This window comes from Orussus abietinus, unplaced genomic scaffold (assembly GCF_000612105.2).
Source record: "Orussus abietinus isolate OABI.00-Male unplaced genomic scaffold, Oabi_2.0 scaffold85, whole genome shotgun sequence".
In the NCBI taxonomy this organism is placed as follows: Eukaryota; Metazoa; Arthropoda; class Insecta; order Hymenoptera; family Orussidae; genus Orussus; species Orussus abietinus.
Window position 1 is genome coordinate 297671 of NW_019394405.1, and position 15767 is coordinate 313437.

The window sequence follows — 15767 nt, forward strand, 5'->3', positions numbered from 1 at the left end:
GACATGTATCCGAAATAGTGATAGCAAAGATAGCGGGTGAGATAGTGATAATTACACACTTTGAAGACTGTTTAAGATAGCGATAACAAAGTCGGAATTATTGTACGAAGGCATTTAACTATGTATCACAATGTGAGTTCAAGTGAAAATTAAGAAGCATTTAAAGCACTACGCAATCGTATATCTGGAAGATAAGTCTGGAGTGGAAATTGTACCGGCAAATGTTCAAAGTGCATCGCAATGTGCTGAACTATTTCTGAATATTCATTTTTGTTTTTATAGCGGAATAAAGTAATTGAGAATTAAATGAAGTAAACAAAATGAAAGCAAGTAAAGATCCTGGTTTAAAAGTGTGAGATTAGAATATGATATGGGACTGTATCTTCCAGACGTACACGTAAAGTCATCATCACCGTTTAGATGAATGCATTATAGTGTACTAATACAAAATAAATAAAAATAGAAATGTGAGAAAATCACCGGTCTTGAAATAATTTTGCGGGGTATAATATGTGGCCATTTAAACGTTAACCAAATACAAATAATGAAACACTTGACATTTCTACCGTATCTGACTTTTAGGAGATTTTTTCCCATTTGCTCGCGCGAACTCCGCAATAGACAGGAATAATCCTCAGGGGGAAGGTATTGGCGAACTATCGGTGGATTTTGCGGGGTTTTGTGTGGTTTTGCGGGGTTTCGTATTAAAACACGAGAAACAACGATTCCAAGCAAGTGCTCTCACGCATAGTGCAGACCCGCGGATCGCTCCACCGCATACGAAATTGCCAATCGATTGCTGTCCACGAACAGGGAAACCTTATGTGAAATATATCTCTCGGAATAACGTGAATGCCGATGTACCTCGGTAGAATAATTCCAAATTAAGCGTATTTATGGTTTTCTCGACACGACAAGCGAACCCAATTTGTTCCCTCTTACAAACGCGGCTTCACATAGATCACATCACATAGATTCATCTCTTCACATAGATTGGTAGAAAATATATAAGTAGACCTCTAAACTTCTCACATAGGTTGGGAGGAAATACACAGTAATGATCGTGTTCTACCTATTCGCTGTGACGTTTTAAAATTACAATATTTCTTATTTTCAAGCGGTCCGAAAATATTACTTCACTAGATACGGATACCACATCTGTTAGAATCGATCTTAATTGAAATTCATTTTTAAGAAAATCACCCCAAATGCGGAGGTATTTAGTTGGTCCAGTCTACAACCGACTCGTTAAAAATGCCATCGATCATTCGTCAAATCAGTTACCGGAGAAGCACACTTGCTAATCTTCCAACTCGTATTTATTCAGCTGGGACAATTCACTTCATCCAGAAATCGCCTATGAACTCCGTTGGTCGTTTTTCGGTGAATTTGTGCGGTAGGAAAGGAAAGCTCACGTCATGTTTTTAAATGACAACCGAAAACTAATTGCTAAATGTACAATTCGGCAATCTACTAAGTAAATATTAACGTTTTCTGAAAGCGTACTTCACTACGATATAACGATTATACACCTTACTTATAGAATATTCGTATCTTCGTAATTATTTCCAAAATATCCGTTGCAGTATCTCGAGGTTTTCTTCACTTTCCACAACCATACATTTTCCGTTTCCCTTTGTCATGTAAAAAAAAACTCTCACAAAAGGGCGAAGCATCGATCACTCCCCCACATGGCAAATAGAAAAAAAAAACGAACTGGGTGTCCCATAATATATCATTCCATTATTTTCGGGATAACCTTTTCATCCTTCGTATTTTTTCTTCGACTCCTTTCAGATTATTAAAAAGCATCTCACAAAATGACATCAACGCGTACCATTGAAATGAAAACTGAATCGAGAAAAACGAAACATTACTTCTAAAAGTTGTCCTGCAAACGGGAGGGATGATAAATTAAGGGTCACGGCGAACAACTAGTTATATATTTAGGAACAGATTAGAACAATCCAACCGTGCCATACCCTCGTCTTCGTCATCGACTGTACACCTATCGGTGTCACGAAAATATCTACTAGACTAACCCCTTATACTTTCCTGTTTACACGAGGACTACATTTCCCCCTCGACTTGCCCGGAGGAAAAACCCCTTTCCCGCCATATTGCCCGCCTCACAAAGGCTCCATTCTCTTTCTATTTACCATTGCTGCCAAAACATCCATTCTTATATCACCGGCGCATTCGACGTTTCCGTAACAATACCCCCGCCACCTTCCCGCGTATTTACTCGGGAGAAAAAGCGTTTCGGGAGCGACAGGGGACAAGGTGGTGGGCTATACTTGGAGCGTTTACGTCGTAAGAGCCATTTCATCGAGTGGCAGGAACACGCTGCAGCGAGAGGACTCGGTAGGGCCCTGAACGCTTCTGAAATCTCGTCCTTGCATGTCCGCCGGAATGAAACCGCGGCGGAAAATCTCCCGGAAAGTTGCCCTCGGCTGCCGGAAGTTTCCCGGCGGAGTTCGCGCGTATTTCCCCTCGCTTTTATCGAGATCCATATTCAAGGTGCCCAACGGGGGCGTCTCGAAGGACCGCGAGGGGAAGCTCGACTTTGCCTTGCAAATGCATATCGGGTTAATTTGCTCCTCGGGGGAAACCACGTTCAACGAGGGTCTATAGGAATGCCCGTTATACGGCGACAAACGATTTCTCGAAATTTCGCGGCCAGAACCCGCGGTCCTGCCGATCGAGTTTTCCTCTTCGCCGGAGGTGACGTTTGCCCTCGACAAGTGTCGTCGATCCTCGAGTTACTCTCGTCGTGGGTGCATCTTCGAGTACACTTATGGATATGTATGCCTTCCCATCATACAATAGCAGTACAATTTCCGTAATGAAGGCACTCGTGTCCGCCAATGTACGTACGTCGAAGTACGGGGTTGCACGACGCGTGAACACTACTTCGGGATTCGGTAGGTACTTAGGCTGAAGTCGGACGTGGAGCAGTTTTGTTACACATTTAGGTCTGCTTGAAATTCACTTCTTACAAATGTAATTAACCAAAGGGTTTCACGGTTGGACCACGCATTCGGTGAGAACCATGTAACACCGTTTTTCTGCAGCACTACTTTTTACCGGAAGAAAAATTAATGTAAAAATGTGAGTTCCAAAGCTTTGCCGCGCTGCTCTCACTCGAATTCGGGTAACCTTTGCCTTTGAACCCTTGATTAGGTTTTTCGTGGCAATTAAGGTGAAGTGAAACATCCTTCAAATCAGTCGATTCGAATACAACACTTTTTTTTAAGGGGATTAGACCAAACAGTCCGAAACTTTGACACATCACTCCTGACCATCTAAGAATTGTCCTGACACATTTCAATTTGGATCTTTCAACAAAATTTTGTAACTCAGTCCAGACCAGAACCAAAATGGCGTCGAGCTCTGATATTCCGATCAATATACAATTATCGAAGGTTTTGATATGAGAAACGAAAGGGTCAGGACAATTTTACGACAATTTAGAACACTCTGGTAATCGATAAACTCGTATTTGAACGGGATAAAGGCAAGAAAAGTGTTGTATGCGCTTCTATGCTAAAACGATGGGAATACGAGGTCTCGGAGTGAAAATTTAATTGACCTGGAAATCACAGATGGCGCAGGGGGTCCTTCCGCAGTCAATTAGGGCCCCAGAAGGCATGAATCCAGAGGATTTCTGGAGTTTTACTTCGATTTCTTTGTAATTATTGTACGAAAACGACAGGTGGAATATGCCATTTGGTACAATACCCAATATAATTCGACCCAGCTGTCAATCTAAAAACCAACGTCGGCAACGTAGGCATTTAGAAAAGTCTTCTTTATCGACGTTGATCAAGTTCCTCGACGTGTTTCACTTCACCTTAACGCGTTAACGTTATCGCGCACCTTGGATGAATTCTACACGAGTGTCTCTGCTTCCGCGAATCGATTGGGCTAGTCGATCGATCGGTGTTCGAACGAGGCCGTGTCAGTCTTCTCGGGCCTTACCTCTTAATTACCTGTCACCCTTAGCTGCCTTAATTACACGGGGCGGAGGGGCCTCAGCGGAGCCTCCGCGGGGCCGGCGCGGCGATCAATTACGAGCACCCGCGAACCGATCAGGGCTGCTTTCAACCAAGTGAGTAAGGACCGGCCTAAGCGAATCGCAACTCGTTATCATGCTTTCTACGCGTGCCGGCCGGGTTCGCATAACTGGCCTAACGACTGCGTTACTTGCGGTGCCGGTGCTCTCGTAGCATTTTCATATAGGAACAAGTTCATGTAAGTGAAATTTTTGTAAGGCATAACTCCCCGAGTCGATATTTGTTACTTAGAACCTCTAATTATACGCCTTAAATGACTTTTGAGATATGCTAAAGCAAGATAACTTTTGCAGAATTGACGTCTCAGGTCGTTTTTTAGGGTTTAAACTAGGGTCGAAAGTAGGACTTCAAGAATTAAATAGGATCAAAGGAAGGATCACTTACGCTACGCAGTTTCAAAGCCGAATAGAAATGATAATGGGGGATAATGGGGTTGTGCTAAACGCAGGTTCCGATCGGGTCCCAATGAAATTGATAACGCAGTGCCCTCGTCACAAACCTCATCAGGATATCATCGAGTTACCCTACTATTACCCTATTTATATGATCGGAATCCTCATCAGGTCATCGTCGGTTATATTATTCTATTCCTCGCTATAGGATAATAAACTGCATTAAAAATTCTTCATCCCAAATCTTCCTTAGTTTATATTTCGATTATTTTGAGAAAATAACCCTATTATGACAAAATTACCCTATTTATATGATCGGAATCCTCATCAGGTCATTGTCGGTTATATTATTTTAGTCCTCGCTATAGGATAATAAACTGCAATAAAAATTGTTCATCCCAAATCTTCTTTAGTTTGTATTTCGATTATTTTGACAAAATAACCGCAGCGCTTTCACCACGTGTCTGACGTGCACCAATTTCAATCTTCAATGCTGTCGAAGATTACTCGCACCGATTCTTGAATCTCTCGTTTTTATGGTAAAACGTTGTCTTATCCAAAGTAACTGCAGACAATATTTGAAATACCCCATGTTTCACAAAATGACACTTTTAATTTTACTCAGTTGTCCGTGTTCAATCGAGTTTCTTTCTCATCGATAGCCACCATACCCTTGGTAGTTTTTTAACCCTTTCGTTACCTTGGACGAGATATCTCGCGACCCAATACTGGCCGATCAACGCTTTTGACGAGATATCTCGCGACCCGATACTGGCCGATCAACGCTTTTGACGAGATATCTCGCGACCCGGTAGTAGCCGATCAACGCTTTTGACGAGATATCTCGCGATCCGGTAGTAGCGGATTAACGCTTTTGACGATAATCTAGCTTTCTAGCACCAATATTTTGACATTCTAGATGAATATATTTTATAACTAATTCTATTCGTATAGCTAAAAGGAAGAAATAAATACAGCTACTACCGGATCGCGAGATATCTCGTCAAAAGCGTTGATCGGCCAGTATCGGGTCGCGAGATATCTCGTCAAAAGCGTTAATCGGCCAGTATTGGGTCGCGAGATATCTCGTCCAAGGTAACGAAAGGGTTAACAGCAGTCAAGGAAACGCGCAAAACGAGTAGGATCCTCAACAACCGGATAATATCCTGATGAGGTCCTGACGAGGGCTCTGCGTTATCGGTTTCATCGGATCTCGATCGAGTGTCCTCATTGGGACCTGATTAGGACTCCATAATCACTTCTACTCGGGAAACAGAACTAAATTTTCAGCTCGAGATACTATCAACTGCGCGACGGCATGGACGCAAGTACATACGCCTTAGCTGTACGGGACATTGTACCGTAAACTTACGTTTACACTATAGATAGCGTCCGACATTTATTTATTTAAACCACTGATATATTGTGAAATGAAACTATCGTTTACTGGAGTAGATAAGTGCCGCAAATAGAGTGGCTGCAATTGCTTGCAGTATGCCAAGATCGTTTTGCGGCAAGCGCCCATAGTCGCCCGTGGTAGTGAAAGGGTTAAATCAATTATGGTACGTCATACCAATTATGGTCCCGACTTGTAGCACCATAGCCTATACTATGAATTGACATGCCACAATTGAGAGGCATAGTGTGTTATGTCAATAGATTGAAATACCATATTTAAGAGGCTTTGGAGAGTTTGAAATTACTTTTTTTTTGTAACGGGTGATCTTATTGGCATCTTAGTTTCATATTAATTTATTCCGATTAGGGTAAAGAACCGTTTTAACCTGATACGTGAATATCCAAATCGAGGTAACTAAGTACTTAAAATACGGACTTTAAAAGAAGGCTACTAGTTTGTTTTTATGCTGTGAATAAGTATGGCGCGATTCGTTTTTCGTGTAATGTATTGACTCTTTCTAAAATAGTAGTGTTTTAGAATAAACGGATTGTAACCTTCTCTTTTTCCCTTTCTCGGTTAGATTATTCTGTATGTTTTACTTAATTTATTCAATTTTGGCAAGGAAAGTTCAACTACGCAGTAAAAATCTATTCTTCTTTTCTAGATCGTATTCGATTTTATATAAATCAAGAAATCTATCGCGTTCCTATCGCCTCGAGTGGAACTTATCTACACTAAATTTTATTTTTCACTCAGTGTAGCTCGAACTTTTATCGCGGCTAAATTTTTATCAGGGCATTGTTTGGATCCAATTCTAACCGGCCTTTGCTCGTTGAAACCGACATCTCGTCGATCGTACTTCAAACTGAAGAGCTTTGTTCTACCTCTATATCTTTTCTTTGCTATTAAAATAAGGCAATAAGAGAACAACGAAGTGAATGCAAGGGGCAATACTAAAGAAAATAGTGACACGTGTCACGGCTCAAAATACAGTACTTTGATATCCTAAAGATCGATACGATTACGCTGCAATACTTCAGTACTAATACACAAATGCAGTTAAAACTAGTGTCATGATGTAACGCGAATAATTTGCTAGTCAAATTATTTTTTCTTCTATCATATACTGCTCGTTAAAAAAATCTTTACAGTTACAGCCTCCTTTCATCGCGCTAAACAATATACCTGTATGTGGTTACCAGATATGCGTAACCTTGATTTTTACGAGTTGCAATTTTTTGGCGAGTAGCATATATACAACAATATATACACGTGTATAATTCCTTTCTTAGTACCTTTTTCAATTTCATTATTATAGCTATTACCAGTCTGTAGAAAATGACCGGGGTCCGTAAGTAATTAGTACCCATGTCATTTTTATCAGAGAATTTCAGTAACGATCAATCCCTTACTCAGATTCAGTACTTATAGTTTGAGATCATGAAGGAGCAACAATTTCGACGAAATATTTCGGTACTTTCTGCATGCAGAAAATGAATTCACCGTTATAACAAGAAACTTTACTTGCTGCAACAAACGTAAACCCTTGAAAATGGGGAGCAAAAGTTTTGTCCAGAAACGTTTTTGCTATATTGACAACAAAAGAACGATTACTTCACCGGGGTAACACAAATTCTATTCATAGATCTTTTCTATCGACAGCAAATTGTATGTCATTCATTCGTTTGAGTAGTGACGGCAACATTTTCTGGCTGTTACAACAAATTCATTTGTGCCTTTAGCAAGCCTTTTTTCTAAAGAAAGTTCTCCAATGGTTACATCTATGATTTGGTATAATTGCAAAGAATTTTGCTGTCGCTGCGATTATTCCCGCAGTAAGAGCAAAATTATCAGCAACGCTGTCCTTTGCTAAAGGTGCAAATATCTTTTTTTTTTCCATGAAATGGGCATTTCTTCCGGTATACCAAAATCGTAAGGTTTAATCAAGGTCTCAAAGACCGCGTAGATGAACTCTTACGTTGGATAGAAGAATGGTCAAACGTGGTGAAAAGCTGCTACGAATTGGGTCGGAAAACGATAGCCTGAGGCCGAGTTTCTTCCCGAATTTCCACCGTCAGCAGATTTTTTACGACAATTCAGGATCTGGTATACAAAGAGGCCATTCTTGGAGTCCTTTTATGATCAAGAAATACTCTTACTTTTATGAAAAGAATTTGGAATTTATATAGACATTGTTTACCCAGAATTAATCATTTCCGCTAGGAATTCTTCTTTAACTGGTCAAAGTAACGCAGCAAAGATTTCATTAAAGCCGAAGAAGTAGTCTTTTTTGTTTTTCTGAGGCCCCTGTTTATTATAAAAATTCATCAGTTACCTACGGGTGTTCGATACTTTTTAACGGACGTTTCCCCTTCGCAGCAAAATCACGCAGTTTAATCAAGGTCTCGAAGGTCGCACGAATTCTAACTCTGGAATGCGGAATGGTTAAATGTGGTTAAGAGTGGAGGACTTCATTCGTATCATGTAGGACGTATAAGGTCGAAAGTAAGACGTTAAAACTTGAATAGGATCGAAAGAGTGCTTGCTTACGTTATATAGATTCAAAGTAGGGCTAAAATTTCGACTTGGGTATTGATTTAAGAATCCATCAAGATTCTACAAATCGTTGATCCAAATCGACGGCCTGTAATACTCCGGCTTATATCCGATCAAACTTCCCGGTAGAATAACCGCAATTTCCCCGACAACAAGCGAAATTCGGTAGCCATGGTTCCAGCGCTGCTTGTCTAAAATTTGAGTTATGATAACTATATCTAGCTGTAAGTACCCTAGCAGCGCCGAGGTCGAGAATAGGACTGGAAGTTGGACCTTGGGTCGGGTTTTAACGATCGTCCCAAAAGTTCCTTCTCTTCCTTCCCCGACGGCGTACTTTCTGGTCTACCCTCTTGACGTTCCGCCCTCCTTTCCATCCTCGAGGCTGGCGGAAACACAGGACTTCGCAGCGGCCAAGAAACTTTTGGACACATCGCCTGATCGGCGATTGCCGGACTCTGTCGTTCCCTGGGGGCACCGAATAAGTACCTAACGAGGACGAGTACCAAAGTACTCGGAATATCCTACCTATTGGTGCCATCGGCGAAACCAATGAACATACCAAGTCGCTAGTGAATTCTCTCGCTGTGTCCAGGGGAGGGAAGGCGAAGTCTTCACTTGTAAAACTTTCGTGATAACACTAAAAGGAATTGTTACAGGTGCACTTGAGAATCGTTGTCGGTTCTACGGTTTCATGATACCGCCACTAATGGCAAAGTTACAAGTGTATTGAAATCCAGTCGCTGTGATAATCTTGATTTCAATTCTACCGTAGAAGTGTGAGGCCTTTTGTCACGTTCTTGGCGAATCAAATTCATGTAGTTTGTTATCCAGTGCCAGCGGTACCTATGTTATAATATAGACTATAATTGTGTACTGACAGATGATATCTAGAAGTATTTCATGGTTTTGATTCTTATCATAACCAAAGTATCAAACACCTTGAACGAAACATGGGTCAGTGGTGACCCACGCGGCTCGAAAGGTGTTAATAAAGTCACTTTTCTGTACTTTAGAGAATCTTTGATTATAAGTAGGTCGTTTCATCTTTTTATTTCAAAAATTTCTGCTGATTTCTACTTTATGTTCTATATACTCGATTCGGTCGGTTGCATTGTTAGTAGTACGTCCTTAAATTATTCATGTTTGCTGGGCGTTAAATATGGCGTGCCTGTCGGTTCGAGTGCAATGGCCCCCCCAGGAGTGTAGACAAGTAATAAATTAATTTATATGTAAGAGCCAAGATTTATTACGTTAAAGTCTCGACTCTTCCCTCTGATGCGATTACGCGACTTCGACCATTTATAGGTATACGTCGTTCGACTCGATCTGGATTCCGTATCGATTTGACGCGAAATTTTCTCACAAAAAACAAAAACCCACTAAAGCCAACATTTTTATCCTACTTAGAATGTCTAATTGCAGGCTTTTTATATAAACGGGTTTGAGATGATATCAAGAAGAGTCACTTCTACACATTTGAAGTCCTACTTTAGGTCTTAATGGTAGCAAATATCTGCAGTTCTCATACTTTTAATCTTAAAGTGGGACATAACTCGTATTTCATAGGGTTAAATATTGTAAAATGTATGACGTAAAGAATGAAATGCTTCAAAAATGGTTATAGATTACATACGTTCAAAGTAGAGCTAACATTTCGATTCGGATCCTCTCTTCCTTGTAAAAGTAGATATTTTCAGTGGCCGACGAACGTTTGCAAGACAAAACGAATTTTCTTTTCTTTCAATATTTCTCCATTAAATATTAGCTTATTAAATTTTTCAATCATTCTTCTTCCTTTTTTTTTTTCATACAACCTCTTCTCGTCGCGTCATCTGCATCAATTACAGTCTCGAAGGTGGAATTGTCAACATATTTATATTTTACTGTATATTAGCATTTATGTAATTAATAAACTGCAGCGGTTCAGTTATTTCTTTAGGTTTCTTCCAATCTCTTGTATGGGTAGACCCTTCTCCTCTTGGTGGGGAGGTCAGTTATACGTAGATCGATCGATCGCTAATGCGTCTATATCTTTCAGGTCTCCCAGGAGCTTTGCTCGGGGCGTCACGACGCTCGGGTCGCTGTCCGAAATTGGTGTTAATTAGGTTATTCCCGATCGGTCCCCGAAGGTGCCGAGCTCCAAGTCGAGTTACCACTTCATCGCCGAAGGTCGGTAAAGGTACTTGCTTTCAGTGGCGCGAGTTCACGTGAATTTGTATTTCCTTTGATCTTACAAGGCTAATAATTCGTCAAATTATGAATCTTGAATTAACGAGTGCAACGCGACATATGGGAAGCTCTTTCTGGAGATTCTTAGGAATTTTCAGGTTTTTTAGTGGTCTTCTGTAGATTCGTTTGAAAAAAAGCAGTGTACGCTTAGGAGTCAAGTTACTCGAAATTATTGTCTACGCCCTGAAAAAAAGGATTTAAAACAATTCTTGGAATCTTGTTCCAAATCAACCGAAACTTAGCTAATGTAGCTGGATTCTTTTTGATTCAGGCTGAATACTAATGGTCTAGAGTATATTAATTGAAAAATGATCCAAGTGGACGCATATTATATATTTATATACTTACTATAATGAACTGGGCTAATCGATCGGCAAACAGCGAGGTAGGTTCCTTAATCATTAACCTAATTTTAATTAGACATTGCCCAAATCCGTGAATCATTATTGAACGTAAAAATTAGATAAGTAGGCGTTGCTTAAAAATATGACGTCCAAGAAATAATTTCAGGAAAACGTAGAAAAATTTATAGGAATTCTGGTTGAATAGAGTAAAGCTGCAGTAATGGGAAAATCACGTCGATTGCATGTTGGACACTTCCTTAAAGAAGACATGTACTTATGTATCGGCAGGTACAACTTCCCTGCAGAGAAAAAAAAAAACCGCCTGCAACATTGATGCGTTCACGTCGAAAAGAGTTCATCGTGAATGTCTGGACGAAATGGGGCCTGCAAATTTCATCACTAGATCCATTTGAAGCTACGACAATGTTGCAATAATTTTAAGACGCCGTAACGGAGAATCCATTACCCTCAAGACTTTGGAGACATAAAATATAGATTGAAAATGTGATATCGCGTGTATATCTTTTTCAGGAAAACTTGAACAAAACGTCAACTGTTTAAGATGAAAGCTTCAATAAATTCCAATGAAATCTAGAGAAATTGTTTTCAGTTATCTTGAAATTAATTTAAGCTTTCCTGAATCGGAGATACATTACTTTTGAATTAATCGAATTTCGAAGGTGCATCTGTTGCAATTCAATTTTAGTTTCGGCAGGAGTGCATGATTGACAATTTCACGGGATATAACGTTAAATCGTAATGTTCTGTGTAAATCCGCTGATACGTGGATTGATTTCATATGTATGGATTCATCACATAAGGTCATTTTGCATCATAAATGCGACAGATTAATACGGGACCCTCGTTGCCGTCGTCCAGAGAGAATTCTGAAGCCGGCGATCCTAAAGTCGTCTGTGGAGGCGCACGCAAACACTCGAAACGGGGCGGGGAGAGCAAAGAAAGAAAAAAGTGGGAAAAATGAGGATTGAGAAATGAGAAGCGCGAATTAGGCCACACAGTACCAGCTCATACTAGAATTCGCGGTTGGATACAGATTTGAGTCGGCCACATGCGCGTCATCTCTCGATACTGTTCGAAGGATAGGGTTCTGATAAGGAGAAACAGTCAGTTTAAAAAAAACTAGTTTAACAGGATTGCGTAAATCGCTAATTTCACGTAATTTTCTACAAATTCAAGATTATTTTCTCGAATCGATATCATTTTTTCACTTACATGTTATCTGTGAAAATTCCCTAATGCATGGAATTGATTACAAAGTAGAATCGTTTAAATATTGAATTTGTCATACCAAGTACGTTAGGTTTATTTCACTTAAGTAAATCAGTTTTCCATGTTGAGATGATACATCTCTTCCGATATTCAAGTTTCTTGATTTGTAGGTAGAAATCCCGAATGTTAGGGCGAAGTAAACCCTTCTCAAATCAGTCGACTCGAGTAAGACACTATTTTTTAATGGTATTGGGCTGAACCGTCCAAAGCTTTGACACGTGACCACCTAAAAATTGTCCTGACACTTTCAAAATTTGAATCTGCTCAATTTTTTTACTTAGACCAGAAGCAGGATGCCGTCGAGCTCTCATATTTCGATCAATATGCAATTAGCGAAGGCTTTGATATGAAAGACGAAAGTTTCAGAACAATTGTGCAACGATTTGGAACACTCTAGTTATCGATAAACTCGCATTTAATCTGGATAAAGGCAAAAAAAAGTGTCTTATGCGCTCCTATGCTAAAACGGAGGTAACGCGAGATCTCGGAGAGAAAATTTAGTTGACCCTAAAAATATCTGGAGTTTTACTTCGATCTCTTTACAATTATTATACGGAAACGACATACGGAGTATACCATTTCCTCAACATGATTCGAAAAAGCTTTCGATACAAATACGAACGTCGGTAACGTAGGTAATTGGAAGAGTCCTATTTTCCGACGTCGATCAAATTTCTCGATGTATTTCACTTCACCTTGAAGGTGAAGTGAAACATCCTTCAAATCAGTCGATTCGAATACAACACTTTTTTTTAAGGGTATTAGACCAAATTGTCCGAAACTTTGACACATCACTCCTTATCATTTAAGAATTGTCCTGACACATTAAAAATTTGGATTTTTCAAACAATTTTTTTAACTCAGTCCAAACCAGAACCAAAATGGCGTCGAGCTCTCATATTTCGATCAATATACAATTATCGAAGGCTCCGATATGAGAATCGAAAGGGTCAGGACAATTTTACGACAATTTAGAACACTCTGGTAATCGATAAACTCGCATTTGAACGGGATAAAGGCAAAAAAAGTGTTGTATGCGCTTCTTTGCTAAAACGATGGGAATACGAGGTCTCAGAATGAAAATTTAATTGACCTGTAAATCACAGATGGCGCAGGGGGTCCCTCCGCAGTCAATTAGGGCCCCAGAAAGCATGAATCCAGAGGATTTCTGGAGTTTTACTTAGATTGTTCTGCCCGGCTAGTTTGTCGGGCAATTGTTGTATGAATCCCGATGGTTTTTGCAAGTGGAATTGCAAAATGGGATATTCATACAACTGCTCACATGAAGAAGGAAGGTACCCGAATGAAGAGTGAGACTGTCGCGAACAAAATAACTTAAATTTATTATAATATTAAATGGACGACTGACATAATGAATTTTGTCAGCTCTTCACGCGTGAATAAGGATAACTGTTACAGAGATGATGGTGAAGGCTGACGAGAGACGTGTTAAATTATCGAGAGACGGAGACTGACTGGTTTACAGAAAAAATACAGAATTCCTCCTCCGGGCGCATTACATTTTTTGAGGAGGTGGTAGCATATTTCTAGCATAACGATTGGCTGACTGATTTTAACAAGGGCGGTTCAAATCGAATAGTCAGCCTCGTGATTGGTCGGTGGCTGCCCAATACGGTTAGGTGAAAACGGAAAATTTCAAGTTGCTGTGCAGATGGAAAAACATGCTGTATGCACGTGTGCATGTTGCGCGCACGTGTAAGCGGTAAAGTTAAAAAAGGTATGACGGTAAAGAATAGAGACGGTCAACCCGAGAAAATTCTAAAGAGCCCTAAACTTTCTCGTTGGGACGTACGGGGCAATATAACCGTGTCGCAGAAAACTAAAATTTACGAGCCGATTTCGGCGTCAGAAAATTGTTAAATTGGTAAATGGCCCGATGGGCCTAAGCAGGCAGTAAGTCCCTTTCTATGAATTTGTTTGACATTTCAAAGTCCGCGATGAATTTACATATATGACTATCACGCACGGAACATAGATTTCTTTATAATTATTGTACAAAAACGACAGGTGGAGTATGCCATTTGGTACAATACCCAATAGAATTCGACTCAGCTGTCAATATAAAATCGAACGTCGGCAACGTAGGCATTTAGAAAAATCTTCTTTATCGACGTTGATCAAGTTCCTCGACGTGTCTCACTTCACCTTAAATCCGGGTAGGAATTACAGGTACTACATTCCTGCAACCCCCCTGACAGGTGTCTCGTTACTTTAAACTCCAGATTGCACAGGGTGCAGCAAACGATTTAATAGCACACCTTGCATCGGTCCGGCACCATTCGACTCGGAGAGGAAGAAAAGAATCCGTTGTCGGAGACACGCGATACCTGGTCGACTGATGGCATTGGTAGCGTCACATCGACTAATGGGATAAAAGAGAAAAAAAAATGCCGGTATATCGGAAACCGTTTCGTGCAGCCAACACGATCAGAGGGGCTAACTCGATTGACCTGAGGCCGATATGCACTGACATGTGAACGACTTCCGTGATGTCGACTGGTTGCCTTACAGAGAAAGGAAAGTCCATCTTCCTGCTAATGGAACATCCAAGCTTGATAACTCAACAGCACGTAAACTGGACGACTCTCAAGTGATAAAATATATTAATATCGATCAGACGAAAAGATTCTTTCGGGCAGAATTTCCCGATTCCGACACGACGTGGGGCGAGTAATTCATTTTTAACCCTTTCGTTACCTTGAACGAGATATCTCGCGACCCGATACTGGCCGATTAACGCTTTTGACGAGATATCTCGCGACCCGATACTGGCCGATCAACGCTTTTGACGAGATATCTCGCGATCCGGTAGTAGCGGATTAACACTTTTGACGATTATCTAGCTTTCTAGCACCAATATTTTGACATTCTAGATGAATATATTTTATAACTAATTCTATTCGTATAGCTAAAAGGAAGAAATAAATACAGCTACTACCGGGTCGCGAGATATCTCGTCCAAGGTAACGAAAGGGTTAAACGTTGCAGTCTATCGCGATGTGAAGATCAACTTTTTAGTATTGTTTGAATGGAACTAATTATTTCTTTTTTTTTTTCAATTATATTTAACGTTAACACGAGTTCAATGACCTTTGGAAAATCAAGATTTCGGAAAATTGGAATCTGGAGATAGTCCTCTTCCCGACTCGACACGTCGAATTATTTAGGATCTCTCTTGTAATGGGTATATCTTCGAAGATATTCTATCACAAACAATCTTAAGACCGCTTGACGCACGACCTATCGTCACTATCTAGATGAGGATCTTCCGAATGACGTCTGTCGGCTCGTATCGCGGTGCGTGAATCTCCCGTCGACTTTACCTCTAGGTGCGCTCGCGAAAGCAAAAAAATGGTACTCAGATTGACAAAAGTGGACCCTCATTCACGTGCTTTCGAGCACGATTTCTCTACCTCTACGATCTTTCAGTGCCACAAAAAGGAGGGGTAAAGGTTCGCCC

At 40.3% G+C, this 15767-nt stretch overlaps 1 protein-coding gene across 2 annotated transcripts in view; it reads left to right on the top strand.

Moving 5' to 3' along the window:
* LOC105697150 (plasma membrane calcium-transporting ATPase 3) overlaps window positions 1-15767 on the top strand; it is a 236565-nt gene that overhangs the window by 109012 nt on the left and 111786 nt on the right. The window contains exon 3 of one of the 2 annotated variants that reach the window (XM_012420214.2): window positions 10462-10592. The exons of the other annotated variant lie outside the window; for it this stretch is intronic. The gene's annotated coding sequence lies outside the window, so the exon portion shown is untranslated. The remainder of the gene's footprint in view (window positions 1-10461; window positions 10593-15767) is intronic. 2 annotated transcript variants of the gene reach the window in all.